The sequence below is a fragment of the Narcine bancroftii genome, chromosome 4 (genome assembly GCF_036971445.1).
Source record: "Narcine bancroftii isolate sNarBan1 chromosome 4, sNarBan1.hap1, whole genome shotgun sequence".
Classification (NCBI taxonomy): domain Eukaryota; kingdom Metazoa; phylum Chordata; class Chondrichthyes; order Torpediniformes; family Narcinidae; genus Narcine; species Narcine bancroftii.
This window is the reverse complement of record NC_091472.1, coordinates 202,019,210-202,033,808: the sequence shown is the minus strand read 5'-3', so window position 1 is coordinate 202,033,808 and position 14,599 is coordinate 202,019,210. Positions and strand designations below refer to the sequence as shown.

Below are 14,599 nucleotides of genomic sequence, written 5' to 3'. Positions count from 1 at the left end.
CAGATAATAGATAAAAATAAATAGTTTTAAAATAGGACATAAACTGTGGTTTTAGCTAGGACTATAAACTCATTGGCCATCACAGCCCGTCACCACCCAGGCCGTGTCCTCTTCTCACTGCTACCATCAGGAAGGAGAGCCTGAAGACGAAAACCCAATGGTACAGCAACAGCTTCTTCCCCTCCGTCATCAGATTTTCGAATGGACAATGAACCCCAGACACCACTCCACTTTTTCACTTCTTTTGCTCTAATTTATTTATTTTAAAAATGTAACTTATAGCAATTTTTGCATCTGCAATATTCCTGCAAAATGGGGAATTTTGTGATAGATCTTCATGCCAATAAATTCTGATTCTGGTAAAATGTGAAAGCACCACTTCACAAATTTGCCACGTTTCTGTTGCTGGGTTAAAATGAGCCTGTGCACACTCATTGGCAAAATGATGGAAAGTGTTTTTAACAGATCCAGCAACCAGCACTGGCTCTTGTGACAGAGTATTTAGAGGTGGTTTGGGAGGAATTGTTTGAGCAGCTTACACACACATTTAAAACACAGAATATTTGCAGGACTTTTGCAGAGTGCTTTTTGCAGGAGGCAACAAAGTATGGACAGCAGCTTGCCTGGGAGAGCATGTAATCTTTGCAGGCAGAGGAGAACAGTTTTGTTCTCAGAGAGGGAGGGTGTGAAACAGAGAGGAGAGACACAGAAATCCGTTCCAGGGGACAAGCTGGCCAACTTTGGAAGGCTGCCTGGTCAAAGGAGAAGACTGGCGGTGTGAAAGGTGACCTGAAAGAAAGAGGATCACCTGGAGAACCCTGAAGGGGACAAGTTTTGTCAGCAAGACTGATTGAGAAGGAATCAGGCCTGGAAAAGGAATCTCTCTCTGAAAACCAGCAAGAACCCTCCTGAGTGGTATCCATTTGCCTGTTAAGCACCAAAGACTGGTGAACTTTGTTCATGCTATCTTCCGTGCACAGTACAAGAATTGCCTGCAACCAGTGAGATTGGACTGTGATCTAAAGAGCTTTTCTAATCTTAAATATACATTACACACATCTGCGCTTAGTATTAGAAGGGGGATTAAGTAGTTCGGTAGGTTAAGTAATAAGTTAAAATTTAATTCTTTTTTTTGTTCAAATATAATTAAAAACTACCTTTTTTAAGTAACCCTGCGTTGTGGTGAATATCTATTGCTGCTGGGTTTTAGGGTCCTCTGTTCTCCGTAACACTCTTCAGTAACTCACCAAAGTCTCATATTGACCTCACCACAGTCTTCACCAAACATGGAAAAGACTTGAGTTCCAGAGGTGTTTGCCTTTGACGGTAAACTATTATTCTGCCTAGTGCCACTGACCTGCACCTAGTCCATAGCCCTCCATACCTCTCCCATCCATGTACCTGTCCACACTTCCACCACTCTCAGTGTGAAGAAGGTCCCCCTCATGTTCCACCTAAACTTTTCCACTTTCACCCTTAACCCATGTCCTCTGGTTTGTATCTCACCTACCCTCAGTGGAAAAAGACTCTGTCTATACCCCTCATAATTTTGCATACCTCTATCAAATCTCCCCTCATTCTTCTACACTCCAAGAAATAAAGTCAGTTTCCAAAGGATACACCACATATTCACCTATTTTAACTTCCATGTGCTAGCATATCAACAGATATTCATGGAAAATTACAGCACAGTACAGACCCTTCAGCCCACAATAATGTGCTGACCTATGTACACCTATTCCACAATAATCTCAACCTTCCCAACCACATACCCATAACCCTCCATTTATCTGATATCCACACCTATTTAAGAATCATTTCTTTTTTTAAATTTTTTAAATTTTTCACACTCTAGATCACATTATTCAAGATATACACATTTCTCCTTTCAAATATATACAGTGTCGTTTTCTCCCCCCTCCCTCCTCCCCTCCCCCCCCACCTCCCCCCCACCTCCCCCTCCATCCATTCAAAACTCTGAGTCCAAGATACATCAAACCCATCAAACAATGTTGTCACTCAACATTAACGAACAAAAACTTCCACTGAGTCAATTCTTTCCATTTTCTTTTCCTTTTGTCATTTTAGGTGATAGATGTCCCGGTAGGTTTTCTCTATTATATTCCATGTACGGCTCCCATATTTGTTCAAATAATGTTATATTATTTCTTAAACTATATGTTATTTTTTCCAATGGAATACATTTATTCATTTCTATATACCATTTCTGTATTTTCAAATTATCTTCTAATTTCCAGTTTGACATAATACATTTTTTTGCTAGAGCTAGGGCTATCTTAACAAATCTTTTTTGTACACCCTCCAAATCAAGTCCAAATTCTTTATTTTTTATGTTACTTAGGAGGAAGATCTCTGGGTTTTTTGGTATATTGCTTTCTGTAATTTTATTTAATATCTGGTTTAGATCTTCCCAAAAATTTTTCACCTTTTCACAAGTCCAGATTGCATGAATTGTTGTTCCTATTTCTTTTTTACAACGAAAACATCTGTCAGATACTGTTGGATCCCATTTATTTAACTTTTGAGGAGTGATATATAACCTATGTATCCAATTATATTGTATCATACGTAATTGTATCATACGTATTGTATTTCTCATAGTTTCTAAACATAACCTCTCCCATGTTTCCTTTTTTATCTTTATGTTTAGATCTTGTTCCCACTTTTGTTTAGTTTTATCATTTATTTCCTCATTCTCCTTTTCATGTAATTTGATATACATGTTTGTTATAAATTTTTTAATTATCATTGTGTCTGTAATCAGATATTCAAAATTGCTTCCTTCTGGTAACTTCAGACTACTTCCCAATTTATCCTTTAAATAGGATTTCAATTGGTAATATGCCAGCACTGTATCTTGAGTTATATTATATTTATCCTTCATTTGTTCAAAGGATAATAATTTATTCCCCGAAAAACAATTTTCTATTCTTTTAATCCCTTTTTTCTCCCATTCTCTAAAAGACAGGTTATCTACCGTAAAAGGGATTAGCTGATTTTGCGTCAGTATTAGTTTTGATAATTGGTAGTTTGTTTTATTTCTTTCTACATGAATCTTCTTCCAAATATTAAGCAAATGGTGCAATACTGTAGAATTCCTATGTTTTACCAATTTTTCATCCCATTTATATAATATATGTTCAGGTATCTTCTCCCTTATTTTGTCTAGCTCTAATCTAGTCCAATCTGGCTTTTCTTTTGCTTGGTAAAAATCTGATAGATATCTTAATTGTGCGGCTCTATAATAATTTTTAAAATTTGGCAGTTGTAAGCCTCCTTGTCTATACCATTCTGTTAATTTATCTAGTGCTATCCCCATTTTCCCTCCTTTCCATAAAAATTTCCTTATTATTTTCTTTAACTCCTTAAAGAATTTTTCTGTCAAGTGTATTGGCAGTGCCTGAAATAGGTATTGTATCCTTGGGAAAATGTTCATTTTAATACAGTTTATCCTTCCTATTAGTGTTAATGGTAAGTCTTTCCAATGCTCTAAATCTTCCTGTATTTTTTTCATTAGTGGATAATGATTAAGTTTATATAGATGGCTGAGGTTTTTATTTATTTGTATACCTAGGTATCGTATTGTTTGCATTTGCCATCTAAACAGTGATTCTTTCTTGAATTTTGAGAAATCCGCATTATTCATTGGCATTTCTTCACTTTTATTTGCGTTAATCTTGTATCCCGACACTTCTCCATACTCCTTCAATTTCTTATGTAATTCTTTTATTGATGTTTCTGGTTCCGTTAGGTATACTATAACATCATCTGCAAATAAACTGATTTTGTATTCCTTGCCTTTTATTTTTATCCCTTTTATTTTATTTTCTGTTCTTATCAGTTCTGCAAATGGTTCTATGGCTAACGCGAACAATAAGGGCGATAGTGGGCATCCCTGTCTTGTTGATCTGCTTAAGTTAAAATGTTTTGATACATATCCATTTACTGTCACTCTTGCCAATGGGCCCTTATATAATGCTTTAATCCAATTAATATATTTCTCTGGTAAAGTAAATTTTTGTAGTACCTTGAATAAATAATTCCATTCTACTCTGTCGAACGCCTTCTCTGCGTCTAAAGCAACCGCTACTGTTGGAGTTTTATTTCCTTCTACTGCATGAATTAAGTTAATAAACTTACAAATATTATCTGTTGTTCGTCTTTTTTTTATGAATCCAGTTTGGTCTAGACTTACTATTTTTGGTACATAATCAGCTAATCTGTTTGCTAATAATTTAGCTATTATCTTGTAATCTGTGTTAAGTAGAGATATTGGTCGATATGATGCTGGTGCAAGTGGATCTTTCCCTGCCTTTGGTATTACTGTAATTATTGCTGTTTTGCATGAATCTGGTAAGCTTTGTGTTTTATCAATCTGGTTGATTATTTCCAGGAGGGGAGGAATTAATAAATCTTTAAATGTTTTATAGAATTCTATTGGGAGACCATCCTCTCCTGGTGTTTTATGATTCGGCAGATTTTTTATTGTCTCTTGTATTTCTACTATTTCAAATGGTTCTATTAATTTATTTTGTTCCTCTGTTTGTAATTTCGGTAGTTCAATTTTAGTTAAGAATTCATCTATTTTGCCTCTTTCCCTTCATTTTCAGTTTGGTATAATTGTTCATAGAATTCTCTGAAATTTTCATTAATTTCCGTTGGATTATATGTGATCTGTTTGTCTTTTTTCCTTGATGCCAATACCATTCTTTTAGTTTGTTCTGTCTTAAGCTGCCACGCTAGAATTTTGTGCGATTTTCTCCTAGTTCGTAATATTTCTGCTTTGTCTTCATTATATTTTTCTCCACCTTATATGTTTGAAATGTTTCATATTTTATTTTTTTATCTACCAATTCCCTTCTTTTAGTAGTGTCTTCCTTCCTTGCTAATTCTTTCTCTATATCTGCTATTTCCTTTTCCAACTGTTGTTTCCTGATTGTAATCCTTCTTCATCTTAGTTACGTTACTTATTATTTGCCCTCTGATGAACACTTTCATTGCGTCCCATAATATAAACTTATCCTTCACTGATTCCGTATTTATTTCAAAATACATTTTAATTTGTCTTTCTATGAATTCTCTAAAATCCTGTCTTTTAAGTAGCATGGGGTTTAATCTCCATCTATACATTTTTGGAGGGATATCCTCTAACTCTATTGTCAATATTAAGGGTGAATGGTCCGTTAATATTCTAGCTTTATATTCTGTTTTCCTAACTCTATCTTGTATACAAGCTGATAACAGGAATAAATCTATTCTTGAATATGTTTTATGTCTATCCGAATAATATGAATATTCCTTTTCCTTTGGGTGTTGTTTCCTCCATATATCCAAAAGTTGCATTTCTTGCATCGATTTAATTATAAATTTGGTTACTTTATTCTTTCTGTTAATTTTTTTCCCGCTTTTATCTATGTTTGAATTCAAATTGAGATTGAAATCCCCTCCTATTAATATATTCCCTTGCGTATCTGCTATCTTCAGAAAAATATCCTGCATAAAGTTTTGATCTTCTTCATTAGGCGAATATATATTAAGTAAATTCCAAAACTCTGAATATATCTGACATTTTATCATTACATATCTTCCTGTTGGATCTATTATTTCCTCTTCTATTTTAATTGGTACATTTTTACTGATTAATATAGCCACTCCTCTAGCTTTTGAGTTATATGATGCTGCCGTTACATGTCCTATCCAATCTCTCTTTAATTTCTTGTGCTCCCCTTCAGTTCAGTGTGTTTCTTGCACAAATGCAATATCAATTTTTTCTTTTTTCAGTAAATTTAGCAGTTTCTTCCTTTTGATTTGGTTATGTATTCCATTAATATTTAAAGTCATATAGTTTAATGTAGCCATTTTATACTTTGTTTATCTTTCCCTTCCGTTTCCTCATCATCACCTTTCCTTCTCATGCATTTCTGCTTTCTTTCTTTGAACAGTTTATAAGACAACATTTTTAACACATCAAACATTCCCCTTATTCTCCTACCTAATATTTCTTTAACCCCATTGTCCCCTCCCCTTCCTGAGTTGCCCATTATCCTTTGTCGGTCAACCTCATCTCCCCTCTCCATTTGGATTTGCGAATTCACTCGCAAGCGTCAACTGATTTTGCAGTGGCCGTAATTTCTCCCTACCCAGCCCGCCCCAGAAAAGATTTCAATTTTTATATACAACAAAGGTCACTCTCTAAATTCCCTCTTTACTCCTCTCTTCCCCTTTTTTTCCCTCATTAATTCTTCTCTATACACTATATATTTTCTTTTAAATGCACATACACTTATGTAATATATGTATTATATATGTATATAGTCCTATACACACGTCTTTTTAGTTCGCAGTCTTTTGTACTCTCGTTACACGTCTTCATCTCTCAGTCTATTTTGTAATTGTTCTGCAAATTTTCGTGCTTCCTCTGGATCCGAGAATAGTCTGTTTTGCTGTCCTGGAATAAATATTTTCAATACCGCTGGATGCTTTAGTATAAATTTATACCCTTTCTTCCATAAAATCGCCTTTGCTGTATTGAACTCCTTTCTCTTCTTCAGGAGTTCAAAACTTATATCTGGATAAATAAAATTTTTTCGCCCTTTGAACTCCAGTGGCTTGTTGTCCTCTCTTACTTTCTCCATTGTTTTCTCCAGTACCTTTTCTCTTGTAGTATATCTCAGGAATTTCACCAAAATGGATCTTGGCTTTTGTAATGGTTGTGGTTTAAAGGCCAATGCTCTATGTGCCCTTTCTATTTCCATTTCTTGCTGTAGTTCTGGACATCCTAAGATCCTGGGGATCCAATCTTTTATAAACTTTCTCATATTCTTGCCTTCTTCATCTTCCTTAAGGCCCACTATCTTTATGTTATTTCTTCTGTTATAATTTTCCATTATATCTATTTTATGAGCTAACATGTATTCTTTAATAAGAGAAAATATATCCATTGTCTTGCCTTTCCCTTCTTCTTCCATTTCACTGTACTCTTCCTCTTCCTCTTCTTCTTCCTCTGGGTTGGCCATCTGTTGTTTCTTTGTTTTCTTTTTCTTCTCCTCTTTCTTGTTTTCGTTGTCTTCTATGTTCTCCTCTTGCTGCTGCTGTTCTGTAGCTGTCATTGCCGGCTGTGGAGATCGACTCCCCAGCTGGTCGCCCCTCCCATCGGTGTGTTTTTTTGCATGCGCATTGCGCATGCGCGAGGTTGCGCACTTTTACTCAGCTCAGCGAGCCATTTTTGTAGTCCACTTTCTACCGACCTGAGGGAGCGGGCTTCTCTCTCCACCGTGGGCCTCTTCGAACAGGTAAGGCCTTCTCCTTCTTCTTCCGTTGTCTTCTCTTCCTCTCTTCTTACCGTTGGTTTCGACTTTTCTTTTTTCGTCGCCATCTTCTTTCCACCTTTATATTCATTTTACTTTAATTTTTATTTTTGTGCCTTTGTGCTTTCCTTTATTTTTTTCAACTTTTCTGGAGAGGGCTGGAGTTCACCGCCCGGCCACTACTCCATCACGTGACTTCCCTCCAAGAATCATTTCAATGTCCCTATTATACCAGCCTCCACCACCAATACCAGCAATGTGTTCCACCACTCTCTGTGTAAAATACTTGCCTCTGACATCTCCCCGAAACTTTCCTCCATTCACTTTAAGTAGATGACCTTTGGTATTTAATATTGTTGCCCTGTGAATAAGGAGCTGGATGTCCATCCTATCTAATATTAGCATGGTATGTAGAAGTCTTAAGTTATAATTTTCAATTTGAAATTAACCATCTTTCTCAACTTCTTGCCAGATCTATCAGAGGGGATGAGTTTTTCCTCTTGCTCACCATCTTCTCTGGCGAGCTTACTGTGCTTACCGAGAGATGGTCACTATTGTACACCTCAGCCGTTCTTTTTTTTCGATCACATGTACAGATGGTCATAAATCTCATCTTTCATCCTTTATCTTCCTTATCTTTGGCACGCTGCATTAATAGTTTGAATTTTGCATTCCTTATTCTTTCAAAAATATTCCAGGAAGAAAGTCAAGTGCCTATGTCAAAGAAAATATAATCAAATTTTTATATTTATGACTTATTGTAGGAGACAAATACTGTGGGGTCTACTCTCCTCTCGAGTTGTGAAACTCCATTTGTTCTGAGATACTCCTGGGCAATGCCTTGACCTACGAAAGATGATGCAACAAGGTGATTGGAGCTTGACAGAGGTCTGGGTGAAGAGTATGATGCATGATAAATGATAAATGAAATATTTTTAAAAAACATATTGCACACCTGCCGCCCATCCTTTTGTAAATAATGAAAGAACAAAAAACTTGGTTCAGAAATTCAATGATAGAAACTCAATGATAGAAAGTCCCTTTCACACTTGCCAGTGATCCCAGGAATCGAATGCCAATTGGCCTTTAAAGTGGCAAGTGTGAAAGCTCAACGCTGGTGTCAGATGACATCATCTCACACTGGGGATTGCCGGCCTCGACCTCTAGTACAATCCCTGGCATCTGCAGATGCCGGCGTTGAGATCAGGCAAGTGTGAAATGGGCAATTACATTGCAGGCACTTCCTATTAAAGGTAGAACAGACCAAACGCCGGGGATAAACCCTTGCAAGTGTGAAAGTGTTCAGTGTCCCAGTTAAGAGGGGTCTTGTGTGAAAGGCCAAACCCCCATCCTATCCCGGGACACTGAACGGCCGATTTACTGGGATGCAAGTGTGAAAGGGGCTTCAGATAAAGCAAATCACTGCCAAAATTAGCCACAACTAATGGCTGTGAATGTGAATCATTGCAGATGGAAACAAAGACCATTAACACTGTGACTGGCACCTGGAGCAAATCAGGAGCTTAATGCTTCCATTGGTCAGGAGATATGCTCGCCACCCATCTGTGTACAGTTGCAAACTGTGGCTGATAATTGATCGCTGCAGAACATCATTACCAACAGATTGTTAGAATCAGTTATTAAGATGTAACTGCCCTTTCCCTTATCTTACAGGATGTGGGCGTTGCTGCTGGCCTGTTATTTTCTTTCTCGAGTTATCACTGAACTGTGGAACCAGTTAAGATTGTTAAAACCAGATGAGGATGATAAATTCCTTCTGAAGGACATCATTGAAACTGTTTGTTTTTTAACACATGTGTTTGTTCCTGTCAGTGAGGTTAGCTATTTTTAAATTCCACATTTATTGAATTACTTGAATTGAGATTTCTGTGCCCTTGGGGCATTGGATATCAATGACCTAGAGGCCTGGCTGGCAGTCAGTAACTTAACCACCATGCTACCACAGGCAGTGAAGTAAATAATTTGCAGGCTAAGTCTGATGAAGTGGAAACAACAATGTTTCAGCTTGTGTAGGACTCTATTAGTGTAGCGCTATCGATTCAACCACATTAGACAGGGAGTTGTGATTAATAGGCTTTAATCATCTTAAGACATCAAAACATCACACATGTTGCTGGCCCGGTTCCAAGGCAGGTACTGAGGGAGGAGTTTGGGTGTAACAGCTTTTAAGAGGATTTCTGGGAGGGAGGAGTCACAAGTTCGGGAGGAGTGGGGGGGGTGGGCCAGCTCACACAATACATACAGTACAAACAATACAGTGGTAGCACTACAGTTTAGTGAGCTTAATAGGTGTAATTAACACCAGGCTTCTGGTGAGCCTGCTCCTTAAACAGTTACAGCCCTGTGGGGATAATGTTACAATGGCATCAATAGGCATTTTCAGGTGGCCAATTGCCCCGCACGTAAAGCCGCATGTTTAGGCAATATGCGGCTGTTTTGAGGCCACCTGAATGTGCAGGAGGCGCTCTTGAGGTGAGCTACGTAACCCTCCTCTGAGAGGGATAATAAGCTCAGCTCAGTGGCTCCCCCAACCACCTCAATGCAGCTGGCTGAAAGCGGATGTTAAAGGGTCAGGCTGCTGATCGCAGCTGACACTGGGCAGGAGACGGTGTGCGCTCAGAGCTGCATCCTGTGCAGGTGGCTAGCGATGCGCTTTAAACGCTGCCAATCTAAAGGGCCACTTCTGCTCCTTCAGGCGCATTCTTAGCGTAGAATGCACCTGAAAAAGCCTACGATTTTGGGCCATTGACAAAGAAAGAATGCCAGCATGTTTCCAAGTCAAGCGAGGATCTGACTTGGAGGAGAACTTGTCACTGTTATCATGAGCTTGCTCCCATCACCCTCCAGGCAAAAGAGTTTGAGATGCTCTGTCAAAGAAATCTTGGTGAGTTATGGCAGAACACCTTGTCGATGGCACAAAATGTGTTTGGAATGTAGCATGACTGAGAGCACAAGACCAGAGAGAGTACAACAAGCTTTGATTCAGTAAGAATAGCCCACATGGTCTTTGGACTGAACTGTGGTTTTGGCAGGGATCCAGGATTTATATCGGGATATGCGGGGATGGAGTTGGGGGAGGAGCCAGTCCTTAGACACCAGTGGTGAATTCCCAGTTCACTACAATGATTGATTTTTTTTTTTGTCTAGCGGTTGAACTGTTTGAGAGTTTTCAGAGCTGCACACAACCGGGCAAATTGAGAATATTCCATTATGCTCTTGATGTGCCTCGCAGACTCTGGAAAGGCTTTGTGTCTGAAGAGGTGAATCAGAATCAGAATTTATTGTCATGAACAAGTCACAAAATTTGTTGTTTTGCAGCAGCTTTCATAGAGCAAACGTTCAGATAAACCACCTTCCAACAATAATTAGTGTTTGAAAAATAAGGCAGTGTCTTTGGTTCATTGATTATTCACGAATCTGATAGCAGCAGGGAAGAAGCTGTCCTTGTGCCGCTGAATACTCGTCTTTAGGCTCCTGCACCTTTTCCCCAATGGTAGCAGAGTGAAGAGGGCATGACCTGGGTGGTGCGGGCTTTTTTGAGACACTGCCTCGTGTAGATGTCCTCGATGGAGTGGTCTGGTGCTTGAGATGTCACAGACCAAGTTAACAACCCTCTGGAGTTTTTCTTGTCCTGATTTGGCACCTCCATACCAGGCAGTGTAGTAACCAGCCAGAAGGCTCTCCTCGGTACACCTGTAGAAGTTTTTGAGAGACCGCGGTGACATACCGAATCTCCTCAAACACCTCACCAAGTATAGCCGTTGGTGAGCGTTATTCATGATTACATCAACGTGGAAGCTCCAGGACAGATCCTCAGAGATGTTGACACCCAGGAATTTGAAGTTCTTGATCCTCTCCACTACTGAGTACTCGATGAGGACTGTGTCGTGTTCCCTTGACTTCCTCCTGAAGTCCACAATCATCTCTTTGGTTTTGCTAACATTAAGCACAAGATTGTTGGCGTGACCCCACTCAAAGAGCTGATCTATCTCCCTCCTGTATGCTTCCTCATTATTCACCTCAGGAAACCTGGCCTCTGTGCTGGTCTTGTAGCCACAGTGTTAGTGTGGATATCTCCCCAGGATGTTGAATGTGGAGGACTTAGTGATGGAAATACCACTGAAGGTTGGAAGAGGTGGTTGGACTTACTCTTGCTGGAGATAGTCATAACCTGACACTTGTGTCAGGTTACTTGAGACACACCCATCCAAGGCAGAATGTGACCAATTCTTGTTGCAGGAGACTGCATTTAGGAAGTCTCTGAATAAGGACCTGAGGGAGAAGGCAATGGAAGAATGTACTGCTGGGGTCAGATGAAGAGGGTCCAAGGAGTGCTGAAATGGAGAAGTGTGGGGCTAAAAGAACTGGTGTTGTGCTGCAAACTCTGTGCAATTCTATTTCATTTCCGCCAAGACCGGAGGGCTGAAATTCAAATCCCACCTCCTCATTCCCGAACGACCTTCCCACTGTCCAGAAAACTATCAGGACAGAGCGTCAGAGTTGTTGGATGAGGAACATCGCTGTGCTGATAATCCCAGGTCCAGCAAGCTTGTTCTTCCTCACTGGTGGACCCCACTCACATACAAATACATGTTCATCTTCAAGCTCCTCAGAAGCCTAATTTTATTTAAAGCAAAGAAATGAGGCTTACAATTTATAATGAAATCCAGTTTGATGAACTAAACATGATGTCTTCACAGTAAATTAGACCAATTGAAGTCACTTTTGCCCTCATCTCTCCTGCAAGCAGTTTAGTTCTCTCTCTCTCTTCTTCATTCTCATTCATGGTGCAGATCCCTGAAAATGAACAGATGCTAACCAGTCTGTTTAAACAAGACACAGATCCTATACTCTGATAATACTCATATCTACTCCCACAGCTGAAAAACTTTCAGCAAAGACCTTCTTTCACTTGCAAAGCAAGATTGTTCTGGCATGGGGAACCTGATCAATTCAGATCAGGAAGAGTCTTGGATTCCTTGCTTGGGATTGGGCTGCAGCTTTTCTCAGTGGTTTCTTGAGATAAAATTTGGTCCTGCTTAGATTGGTCCTGCTCAGAATATCATCTACTGATTGGCCAGCACTCATTGCAGTCAGTCTACGAGTGAACATAGGCCAACATTGGCCATAGCTTGGAACTTGGCCTCGAAGCATGCACCAGTATCTAGGTACTGCAACTGAACTACCAAGGATGAAGGTGACTGTAATTCTGGAGTGTAGTCACACTAAGTTGATTAGGCTACTATTAGTTCTGAGGATGAGCTCCACTCCATGGTAAGTTTTTGAACATGAGGGACATGACTGAGTAAGAAAGGTTAGGAAAAATGTTGAGGCCATGATGCAATCTTGATGCTATCAGTCCTCACTGGCTTTGGTTCTGTGTAGACCTGCTGATTAGCTCATAGTTTGTGAGTCATCATGAAGCATAATTTCTGAGGGCCTTCAAATTTGAGGAGAATACTTGTTCCATCCTGGCTTTAATGAGGACAGAGAAGGACATGGGGATGCTGCTCCCTGAATTTCCCTCGGAGTTGGAATTATCAGGAAGTGAACTTCACACCCACTGTACCTCCAGATGCAGCGAATCTACACACAGAATAGCTACACAGCCACTGGGAAGAAAAGTTGTATGACTCTGACTATTAGACCACAATCAGACTCGGCTCCTCTTCCCGAAGATGGTCGAACGAATGGTGTCTCCTCTCCCCTATCTAGGTGTGGATGATGAGTTTATGGAGTTTATAGCACAATCAATAACCACACACACACATGAAGCATGTGGTCAAAGGCTTTAATGTCCTGAAACCTCCAGCATACAATGACATGCTTCTGGCCCGGATCCAAGGCTGGTATTGACTAGGGCTCTCAACCTTTATTGGGAAACTACAGGGAGAAGTTACCAGGTCAGAGGTATTACCATACTCCACCACATTCACCCCTTCCTTTTGGATAAAGTCCTGCAGGGTGAAGTGGGACAGTGTCCATTACTTCCGGTCATGCAGTCTATACCAGTTCATAGATTCAGCCGGTGTGGTGGCTTTATCTGCCACTGCGATCGCCACAGCACTGGTGGTGTTGTCAATGGCTCCTGTGGTGCGGCAATGCGTCTGCCGAGCTGAGTGAACAGAGACTGAGCTATGGCCATGTGAACTGGTTCTGAGGTGGGGGTGGGAATGCCAGTTGTTCCACTGCAGGTTCCAAGGGTATTGGGGGTGGGGGCCTGAGGGGTAGTGGTGGAGGTAAGAGAACATTTATTTGGATGATACCTGGATTGGTCACTGACGAGGGCTTCTGTTTGGACATCCTGTGCTAGGGCCCCTGCCCAAGCCATGTCCCAGATGGACACTGTGTCTTCTCACCCATCTGGGTACTGTATGCAAGAGGTGCAGTTCTTCGAACAGCTGGTCTTCCTTGTGGATCCTAACATGTCTGCGGAGAAGCACCTGCCCAGAGGTTGTCAGCCAGGCCAGCAGCAGGGTTCCAGACTCCGACCTCCTAGGGAAGAACAGTTTCTCATGTGGGGTCGTGCTCATGGCCATACAGAGTAGGGATCTGGTGGCATGTAGCGCTTCTGGGAAGACCTCTTGCTACTGGGAGATGGACATTCCTTTTGACTTGAGGGCCAAGAAGATTGTCCTCCAGATAGTGCCGTTCTCCCTTTCCACCTGTCCGTTCCCGCGGGGGTTGTAGCTGGTGGTTCTGCTTGTGGCTATACCTTTGAAAAGGAAATATTGACACAACTCCTCACTCATGAATGAGGACCCCTGCCACTGTGAATGTGACGGAGTATCTGAACAAAATGAAGAGGGCTTTAATGACCATGGGTGTGGTCATATCTGGGCAGGGGTTTGCAATGGGAAGCGGGTGTACTCGTCCACGATATTAAGGAACTGCACGTTCCTGTTTGTGGACAGGAGGGGACTCATGAAGTCCATACAGTGCCGTTCAAAGGGGCAAGTGACCTTGATCAGCTGAGCTCTCTCCAGCCGGTAGAAGTGCAGCTTGTACTCTGCGCAGACCAAGCCGTTATGGGTCAGCTCCCTGATCTCCTCCACCGAATAGGGGAGGTTGCGGGGCCTTACGAAGTGGTAGAGCTTGGTGACCCCGGAATGGCAGAGACTATTGTGGAGGGCTTGAAGGCGATCTACTTGTGCTCTGGTGCAGGTTCTGCTAGACAGAGCATTGGGTGGCTCGTTGAGCTTCCCCGGCCGATACAAGATCTCGTAATTGAAGGTGGACAGCTCAATTCT

The 14,599-nt window shown here is 40.7% G+C and overlaps 1 protein-coding gene across 2 annotated transcripts in view; it reads left to right on the top strand.

The window, feature by feature from the left end:
• LOC138761467 (phospholipase A2, minor isoenzyme-like) overlaps positions 1-14,599 on the top strand; it is a 63,089-nt gene that overhangs the window by 22,159 nt on the left and 26,331 nt on the right. Inside the window, exon 1 of one of the 2 annotated variants that reach the window (XM_069933663.1) lies at positions 9,070-9,165. The exons of the other annotated variant lie outside the window; for it this stretch is intronic. The gene's annotated coding sequence lies outside the window, so the exon portion shown is untranslated. Of the gene's footprint in view, positions 1-9,069; positions 9,166-14,599 lie in introns of those variants that run through there. 2 annotated transcript variants of the gene reach the window in all.